This window comes from Mesoplodon mirus, assembly GCF_964341445.2.
Source record: "Mesoplodon mirus genome assembly, chromosome: 3".
In the NCBI taxonomy this organism is placed as follows: domain Eukaryota; kingdom Metazoa; phylum Chordata; class Mammalia; order Artiodactyla; family Ziphiidae; genus Mesoplodon; species Mesoplodon mirus.
The window spans coordinates 48,536,241-48,546,627 of record NC_138978.1 but is presented as its reverse complement, the minus strand read 5'-3'; the positions used below and the strand labels follow the sequence as shown (position 1 = coordinate 48,546,627).

Genomic DNA, 10,387 nt, shown 5'->3' with positions numbered 1-10,387 from the left:
GGGCTCTGAGCAGGGAGAGGTGGGGACTGCGCGTGCGTGCTCGCGCGAGGGCGGGTCCCGTGGGTCTCAGAAGCCCCAGGGAGCCAGCTTAGCTGGGGGAGGGTAAGCAGCGCGTGCTCACGCGCTTGCCTAGGGAAAGGCCCCTTGGACGGGGCTGCGGAGCTCAGCCCGCGCAGTAAGGAAGAGCACGGGGGCGTGGTCTGGGGGCGGGGCCTGAGGGAGACTGGGCGCGTAGAGCCGGGAGTGCAGCTGTGCGCGACTGGGATCTCTGAGGAGGCTGGGCGGAAGGGGGGTGGAGCTGGGGACCGGCGAGCTGCGCAGGGTGGGGCGGGACGGGGCAGGGCCTGCGGGCGGGGTGGAGCGAAGAGCCGGGAGTAGGATTTGAGTGCCCGCGAACTCCGCGGAGGCCTGCGGGAAGGGAAGGGGGCGGGGCGGTAGGGAGACCTCGAGGCCCGACGATCAGCGCACGTAGAGCTAACCGGAGGCCCAGGCGAGCAGGGTGGTTCGGCGGGCTCGGCTGGCACCGGGGGAGGTGGGAGCCTGGCTGGGCGAGGCCGACGGAGGCGGGGGATGCTGGTGGAGGAGGGAGAGAGCGAGCATGGCTGGGGTTGTGAGGAGACGCGCGGCGCGGAGGCGGACGGTGGGCGGGCGGTGAGGTGACCGGGATGGTGGAAGACTGACGCATGACGCAGGTCTGTTCACTCCCCTGAGTCCTAGAGACACTAGTGTCAGCCCACGAGCTTTCTGGAAGCCAGAAATAATGTTTTGACCCCCAAAAGGGAAAATCAGTTCCAAATAGAAATTAATAAATGTATCCAAATGTGACCTATTAACTGGAACGTAACCCATATACCTAAGAATTATATTTGATGTAGGATGTGGGTTCATAAATTTTATGTAATTTGGGCCGGGCGTCCAGAAGTATGTGTTTAGGGCCCTTGGAGCTCTTGAAATGGTCTTGAACTGAGTAGAAGGGTTTGGGACGGAGGTGAAAGGGTAGTGTCAGGGCTGGTTGCCTTTCAAGTGATACCAAGCTATAGGCCCTGGCCCTGGGGAGGCAGAGGATGGCCGTTTTCTAATTTACACAAAAGTTCCCCGTGGATGATGTTATAGGAAAGGGTTTGAGGAGTCTGGTTCTAAGAGTACCAGACGCACGGGGTACTCTTTCCTGACCACAAAAAGAAAGTGAACTGAAGGCTTGGCGCAGAAAGCTTTTTGGAAAGAAAGGTTACGTGAACTGGAGGTGAAAGGGTTGGGTAAGTGGCACTGGGTTTAGAGGAGGATAAGGCCTCAGGGAAGTCCAGGGTCAGGGAGTTTTCAAAATGCAGAGGATGGCACCACAGAGTGCACCACCTTTGATGAACTGAGGCCCTGAGTGAACACGTGTGAGTTAAGTAAGGCATCCCAGGATGGGGGGTTAGATTACATCCTGAACCTGCATTTTGGAGTTAAGGAAGCATCATATCTGTTGAGTTGTGTTATGGGTTTCTTCGGGATTGGTGTACCTCTTTTGCATTAAGCGCAACAAAGGAACCTTAAAGTGAACCCAAATTCTGCCACTTCTTACTTGTTATTTAAATAATTCCACCCAACACAGGAAAAAGGAAGGGTATTGGTGGCTATAGGAGGTATGAAATGAGTTTTGTATTAAAGTACATCTTTGCTTCCTCAGACAACTTAGGTGGTAAGAATGTGACGTCAGAGAAGAACTGAACATTTGGAGAATACACGCTCTTCCTTATTTATCTACTACACATCAATGCTAGATATATTTCCCTAAAACATATTACTTTTTTAAAGCAAATTCTCTCCTTAACTCTCCAACCCCCACATTTCCACCACCAAGTAGGTTAGCACAGGGTTTTTCTACCTCTGCACTATTCACATTTTCCGTCAGATAATTATTTGTTTTGGGGGACTGTCCTGTGCATTGTGGAATATTTAGCAGCATCATGAAATGCCCACTAGATGCCAATAGCATCACCCTCCCACCCCCAGTATGACAGCCAAACTGGCTCTAGACATTGACAAATGTCCCCGGGGGGCTGAATCACCCCCAGTCCAATTGAGAACTACTGGACTACAGGCTAAAGCCTACCATCTTTACCTGGCTTTCAAGTTTCTTCATTATCTGTTCCTAATCTACCTTTCCTAGAATTTCATTTAGGCTAAAAGAACCCCAGTGCAAGAGTTCTTTCTCTGGTTTCCTCCGTAGGTTATCACCTAGTCGTCTTCTTGGACACTTTCAGGGATGGAAAAGATTAAAAATCTTTACTTTGCTGGCAAGTTCTTACATCTATGATGTATTCCTGCTTACAGTTCGTATTCGTTGAGCCCAGTTCAAATCCTTTTTCCATTTGTGAAGAGTTGTGATATTAAAACTTGTAGTCACATTTCTCTCACTAAATTATCTCTTCTAGAAACAATATTCTTTCAACTCCCTCCATGTAACAGTTTATAGATCATCATGAACTTTCTGTTCTCTGAACAATATCAAGCCTGACAATGTCCTACTTAAATTATACTACCTAGAACTGAACACAGTATTCTAGATGTGGATCACACTGTTTGCACATAACAAATTATTAGTTTCATGTTTGTCCATTCTCCTTGACTCTGAGCTTAAAGGCAAAAACCAACTCTTAAGTCACCATCTTTGTCTTAGGTTTACGTAGTCAAAGATTACTACGTAGTGTCTTTGCATTACTAGCGCAGTGCCTGGCCCTTAGTTGGTTTTCAAAGATTTTGGTAGAATGTAGTTCCTTCCTAGATACATTAATGTAATTTAAAATAACATTCCTTTACCTTTGGGGGCAGATATAGTACACTCTTGCCTTATAGTGACTTTCCAGTCAACTAATCCTCTACATGTTATAGATGAAAGGTTGGCAAATTTTTTATGAACTAGATAATAAATATTTTAGGTTTTATGAGCCTTATAGTCTGTCACAGCTATTCTGCTCTGTCACTATAGCACAAAAGTAACTATAGACAATATATAAATGAATGAGTGTGGCCATTTCTAATAAAACTATTCGTGGACACTGAACTGTGAATTTCATATAATGTTCATGTGCCACAAAATATTTTGATTTTGAAAAAATATTTTAAAATGTAAAAAACGTTCTTAGTTTATGGGCCATACAAAAACAGATGTCAGGGTAGATTTGGCTCACAGGCAGTAGTAGTTTGCCAGTCCCTGATCTAGGCCGTTCCTTGTGTGATTGATTTTTTAAGTCTGAGTATATTAAATATCTTATTCATTGCAACCTATCTTTCTAGCTTGCTCAGATCTTTTTGTGTGCTAATTCTTTCATCCAGTATATTAGCTGACATCACAGCTTTGTGTCATCTGCAAAACTGATAAACATATTTTTTCCTTCCTTAATTAACAATAATCTTGAATGGGATAAGAATAGAGGTCTTCCACAGTTCATTTTGTTCCATTAATCACCATTCTTTGAGTATTACCATTCCAAGAATTATAAATATCTACCTAAAGTACTGCCTATTACCCATCCCATATTTATTCATCTCATCCACAGGGTGTCCTGGGATGCTTTGTCTGAAGTTTTGTTGAAATGTTCAGAAATATCCCTAATAGGTAGTAACTCTATCAAGCAAACAAAAAGAAATATGTAGGTTTGGTATAACTTGTGAATTAATGGTACTGTTGCTTTCCAATTTTACTACTTTCTTACTTAGATTTTCAAAGCTATCCTTTTAATAATAATGAAATTTAGTAATTGTAGAATTTTGTTGAAAATTCACCTCCAAGTACATCAGTCTCTATTTCCAGGAATTCACCATATTTTTTTGTCTTCAAACTAAATGTTAACAGTGTTCATATAACACCTGTTCTCTGGTATCAGTAGTATTAAAAGCTGTAGTAAGATTGGCAAGAAAAAAGGCAAAATAAAAGCATATTAGAATATATGCTTTTTTCTGAACCACTGCTTTTAACACTTGACCAATCTTACCACAGCTTTTAACACTATCAATACTAGATTTTAAAATTACAATAGAAAATGTACTTTGTGCCAATAAATATAAAAACCAGGAAGAAAGAATTTTCTCAAAATACAAATTTCAAAATGGACTCAGGAAAGTGTAGAAAGCCTGAAAAGAACTATTGAATTGAAAATAGTCAAAAATCTACATACAAACACTTAACTAGGCTTATAGGATCCACTAACCCAGCAAATAGAAAAATAAAGGAAGCTCTCCAGCTTCTTTATGTTTGGGGTACAGCCTAAAGTCCAAATCCAGACATGGACTAAATAACAACAACAAAAATTATAGGCCAATTTCACTTAGAAATATATTTGCAAAATTTCTAAAAATAATAGCAAACTGAATCCAACTATGGATAAAAATACCAATACACCTTGGCTGTGTAGATAGAGTTTATGCTGTGAACTGGGGATGCTATAACATTAGAAAATCTTGATTTAATTTATCACATTAACAACCTGTAGAAACATCTATATGATCACCTTAGTAAATGTTAGAAGAGCATTTGATAAAATTCAACGTTCATTTGTGCTTAAAAAATAAAAGCTAACAAAGAGAAGGGAATTTCTATAACCCAATGAACAGTGTCTAACAAAACCTTCAGTTAGCATCACATTTAATGGTGAAATGTTAGAAATATTCCTTGTAAAGAATAAGATTAAAAAAAAATGTTATTTTTTTGAAGATCTCATTTATAGTAGCAATGGAAATGATAAGGTATCTAAGAGTGAATCTAATGAAAGAGGCAAAGATATGTTCCTAGAAAACTGTAAAACAATTTAAGGACTTAAAAGAAGTCTTAAATTAATGAAAAGGTACTCCAGATCCATGGATTTGAAAACTCATTATCATAAACATGTCACTTCTCTCCCAATTAATCTGTAATGGAATTGAATTATAATTAACATCTCAGAAAATGTTTTAATATAATTTAACAAAACTATAATAAGTATAAAGCATAAACCAAAAAAATTTTGAAAATTAAGTAGGGGAATTTACCTTGCCAGATATTAAGATTTATTCTATCTTATTCTATCCTTTTGCTTTCGTATTTAGAGTGTGTCTCTTGAAAAGAGTACTTAGTTTTTGTTTTTTTTTCTTCAGTCTTATAGTGTTTAGTTTACTAACATTTAATGGAATAATCTGTGTGTTTTTGCTTAAATCTGCCTTCTGGCTATTTATTTTCAATTTGTCCTGTCTTGATTCTTTTTTTCTTTCTTTTCTACCTTCTTTCAAATTTACCATGTATTTTATGGTATCCCATTTTTTCTTCTCTGTTGGCCTCCTTCCTATACTCTTTATGTTTTTTAGTGGTGCCTTTATCCTAAGTCTAGGATTATAACATGTATCATTAATGTCTTTTTGTTTTTAACATCTTTATTGGAGTATAATTGCTTGACAGTGGTGTGTTAGTTTCTGCTTTATAACAAAGCGAATCAGCTATACATATATAAATATCCCCATATCTCCTCCCTCTTGCGTCCCCCTCCCACCCTCCCTGTCTCACCACTCTAGGTGGTCACAGAGCACTGAGCTGATCTCCCAGTGCTATGCGGCTGCTTCCTAGTAGCTATCTATTTTACATTTGGTAGTATATATAAGTCCATGCCACTCTCTCACTTTGTTCCAGCTTACCCTTCCCCCTCCCCGTGTCCTCAAGTGCATTCTCACGTCTGTGTCTTAATTCCTGTCCTACCCCTGGGTTCATCAGAACCATTTTTATTTTTTAGATTCCATATATATATGTTAGCATACAGTATTTGTTTTTCTGACTTACTTCACTGTATGACAGACTCTTGGTCCATTCACCTCACTACAAATAACTCAGCTTCATTTCTTTTTATGGCTGAGTAATATTCCATTGTGTATATGTGCCACATCTTTATCCATTCATCTGTTGATGGACACTTAGGTTGCTTCTATGTCCTGGCTATTGTAAATAGTGCTGCAATGAACATTGTGGTACATGATTCTTTTTGAATGATGGTTTCCTCAGGGTGTATGCCCAGTAGTGGGATTGCTTGGTCATATAGTAGTTCTATTTTTAGGTTTTTTTTTGTTTTTTTTTTTTTGGTATGCGGGCCTCTCACTGTTGTGGCCTCTCCCATTGCGGAGCACAGGCTCCTGACACGCAGGCTCAGTGGCAATGGCTCACGGGCCCAGCCACTCCGCGGCATGTGGGATCCTCCCGGACCGGGGAATGAACCCGTGTCCCCTGCATCGGCAGGCAGACTCTGAACCACCGCGCCACCAGGGAAGCCCTATTTTTAGTTCTTTACGGAACCTCCATACTGTTCTCCCTAGTGGCTGTATCAATTTACATTCCCACCAACAGTGCAAGGGAGTTCCCTTTTCTCCACACCCTCTCCAGCATTTATTGTTTGTAGATTTTTTTTTTTTTACTAATAGTAGTAGTAATTTTTTTTATTAGTTTCTGCTTTATAACAAAGTGAATCAGTCATACATACACATCTGTTCCCACATCCCTTCCCTCATGCATCTCCCTCCCTCCCACCCTCCCCATCCCACCCCTCCAGGCGGTCACAAAGCACCGAGCTGACCTCCCTGTGCTCTGCGGCTGCTTCCCACTATCTATCTACCTTACGTTTGGTAGTGTATATATGTCCATGCCTCTCTTTCGCTTTGTCACAGCTTACCCTTCCTCCTCCCCATAATCTCAAGTCCATTCTCAAGTAGGTCTGTGTCTTTATTCCTGTTTTACCCCTAGGTTCTTCATGACATTTTTTTTTAAATTCCATATATATGTGTTAGCATACGGTATTTGTCTTTTTCTTTCTGACTTACTTCACTCTGTATGACAGACTCTAGGTCTATCCACCTCATTACAAATAGCTCAGTTTCGTTTCTTTTTATGGCTGAGTAATATTCCATTGTATATATGTGCCACATCTTCTTTATCCATTCATCCGATGATGGACACTTAGGTTGTTTCCATCTCCGGGCTATTGTGAATAGTGCTGCAATGAACATTTTGGTACATGTCTCTTTTTGAATTATGGTTTTCTCAGGGTATATGCCTAGTGGGATTGCTGGGTCATATGGTAGTTCTATTTTTAGTTTTTTGAGGAACCTCCATACTGTTCTCCATAGTGGCTATACCAATTCACATTCCCACCAGCAGTGCAAGAGCGTTCCCTTTTCTCCACACCCTTTCCAGCATTTATTGTTTCTAGATTTCTTGATGATGGCCATTCTGACTGGTGTGAGATGATATCTCATTGTAGTTTTGATTTGCATTTCTCTAATGATTAATGATGTTGAGCATTCTTTCATGTGTTTGTTGGCAGTCTGTATATCTTCTTTGGAGAAATGCCTATTTAAGTCTTCTGCCCATTTTTGGATTGGGTTGTTTGTTTTTTGCTATTGAGCTGCATGAGCTGCTTATAAATTTTGGAGATTAATCCTTTGTCAGTTGCTTCATTTGCAAATATTTTCTCCCATTCTGAGGGTTGTCTTTTGGTCTTGTTTATGGTTTCCTTTGCTGTGCAAAAGCTTTGAAGTTTCATTAGGTCCCATTTGTTTATCTTTGTTTTTATTTCCATTTCTCTAGGAGGTGGGTCCAAAAAGATCTTGCTGTGATTTATGTCATAGAGTTTTCTGCCTATGTTTTCCTCTAAGAGTTTGATAGTTTCTGGCCTTACATTTAGGTCTTTAATCCATTTTGAGCTTATTTTTGTGTATGGTGTTAGGGAATGATCTAATCTCATACTTGTACATGTAGATGTCCAGTTTTCTCAGCACCACTTATTGAAGAGGCTGTCCTTTCTCCACTGTACATTCCTGCCTCCTTTATCAAAGATAAGGTGACCATATGTGCGTGGGTTTATCTCTGGGCTTTCTATCCTGTTCCATTGATCTATCTTTCTGTTTTTGTGCCAGTACCACACTGTCTTGATTACTGTAGCTTTGTAGTATAGTCTGAAGTCAGGGAGCCTGATTCCTCCAGCTCCGTTTTTCGTTCTCAAGATTGCTTTGGCTATTCGGGGTCTTTTGTTTTCCAAGCAAATTTTGAAATTTTTTGTTCTAGTTCTGTGAAAAATGCCAGTGGTAGTTTGATAGGGATTGCATTGAATCTGTAGATTGCTTTGGGTAGTAGAGTCATTTTCACAATATTGATTTTTCCAATCCAGGAGCATGGTATATCTCTCCATCTATTTGTATCATCTTTAATTTCTTTCATCAGTGTCTTATAATTTTCTGCATACAGGTCTTTTGTCTCCTTAGGTAGGTTTATTCCTAGATATTTTATTCTTTTTGTTGCAATGGTAAATGGGAGTGTTTTCTTGATTTCACTTTCAGATTTTTCATCATTAGTGTACAGGAATGCCAGAGATTTCTGTGCATTAATTTTGTATCCTGCTACTTTTCCAGATTCATTAATTAGCTCTAGTAGTTTTCTGGTAGCATCTTTAGGATTCTCTATGTAGAGTATCATGTCATCTGCAAACAGTGACAGCTTTACTTCTTCTTTTCCAATTTGGATTCCTTTTATTTCCTTTTCTTCTCTGATTGCTGTGGCTAAAACTTCCAAAACTAAGTTGAATAACAGTGGTGAGGGCTTCCCTGGTGGCTCAGTGGTTGAGAGTCCGCCTGCCGATGCAGGGGACACGGGCTCATGCCCCGGTCCGGGAAGATCCCACACGCTGCGGAGCTGCTGGGCCCGTGAGCCATGGCCGCTGAGCCTGCGCGTCCGGAGCCTGTGCTCCGCAAAGGGAGAGGCCACAACAGTGAGAGGCCTGCGTACCGCAAAAAAAAAAAAAAAAAGAGTGGTGAGAGTGGGCAGCCTTGTCTTGTTCCTGATCTTAGTGGAAATGGTTTCAGTTTTTCACCATTGAGGACGATGTTGGCTGTGGGTTTGTCATATATGGCCTTTATTATGTTGAGGAAAGTTCTCTCTATGCCTACTTTCTGCAGGGTTTTTATCATAAATGGGTGTTGAATTTTGTCGAAAGCTTTCTCTGCATCTATTGAGATGATCATATGGTTTTTCTCCTTCAATTTGTTAATATGCTGTATCACGTTGATTGATTTGCGTATATTGAAGAATCCTTGCATTCCTGGAATAAACCCCACTTGATCATGGTGTATGATCCTTTTAATGTGCTGTTGGATTCTGTTTGCTAGTATTTTGTTGAGGATTTTTGCATCTACGTTCATCAGTGATATTGGCCTGTAGTTTTCTTTCTTTGTGACATCCTTGCCTGGATTTGGTATCAAGGTGATGGTGGCCTCGTAGAATGAGTTTGGGAGTGTTCCTCCCTCTGCTATATTTTGGAAGAGTTTGAGAAGGATAGGTGTTAGCTCTTCTCTAAATGTTTGATAGAATTCGCCTGTGAAGCCATCTGGTCCTGGGCTTTTGTTTGTTGGAAGATTTTTAAGATTTTTAAGATTGGTCTATTCATATTTTCTATTTCTTCCTGAGTCAGTCTTGGCAGGTTGTGCATTTCTAAGAATTTGTCCATTTCTTCCAGGTTGTCCATTTTATTGGCATAGAGTTGCTTGTAGTAATCTCTCATGATCTTTTGTATTTCTGCAGTGTCAGTTGTTACTTCTCCTTTTTCATTTCTAATTCTATTGATTTGAGTCTTCTCCCTTTTTTTCTTGATGAGTCTGGCTAATGGTTTGTCAATTTTGTTTATCTTCTCAAAGAACCAGCTTTTAGTTTTATTGATCTTTGCTATCGTTTCCTTCATTTCTTTTTCATTTATTTCTGATCTGATCTTTATGATTTCTTTCCTTCTGCTAACTTTGGGGTTTTTTTGTTCTTCTTTCTCTAATTGCTTTAGGTGCAGGGTCAGGTTGTTTACTCGAGATGTTTCCTGTTTCTTAAGGTGGGATTGTATTGCTATAAACTTCCCCCTTAGAACTGTTTTTGCTGCGTCCCATAGGTTTTGGGTCGTCGTGTCTCCATTGTCATTTGTTTCTAGGTATTTTTTGATTTCCTCTTTGATTTCTTCAGTGATCACTTCGTTATTGAGTAGTGTATTGTTTAGCCTCCATGTGTTTGTATTTTTTACAGATCTTTTCCTGTAATTGATGTCTAGTCTCATAGCATTGTGGTTGGAAAAGATACTTGATACAATTTCAATTTTCTTAAATTTACCAAGGCTTGATTTGTGACCCAAGATATGATCTATCCTGGAGAATGTTCCATGAGCACTTGAGAAAAATGTGTATTCTGTTGTTTTTGGATGGAATGTCCTATAAATATCAATTAAGTCCATCTTGTTTAATGTATCATTTAAAGCTTGTGTTTCCTTGGTCTTCCCTGGTGGCGCAGTGGTTGAGAGTCTGCCTGCTAATGCAGGGGACACGGGTTCGAGCCCTGGTCTGGGAGGATCCCACATGCCGC

General features: G+C 40.2%; 1 protein-coding gene across 5 annotated transcripts in view; it reads left to right on the top strand.

The window, feature by feature from the left end:
• Positions 1 to 398: 398 nt before the first annotated feature.
• The window catches only part of IFT25 (intraflagellar transport 25), a 34,133-nt gene continuing 24,144 nt past the window's right edge, over positions 399 to 10,387 (top strand). For 3 of the 5 annotated variants that reach the window (XM_082613985.1, XM_082613983.1, XM_082613986.1), the window contains exon 1: positions 399 to 532. The gene's annotated coding sequence lies outside the window, so the exon portion shown is untranslated. The remainder of the gene's footprint in view (positions 533 to 10,387) is intronic. The other 2 variants (XM_082613989.1, XM_082613984.1) reach the window with 2 other exon arrangements.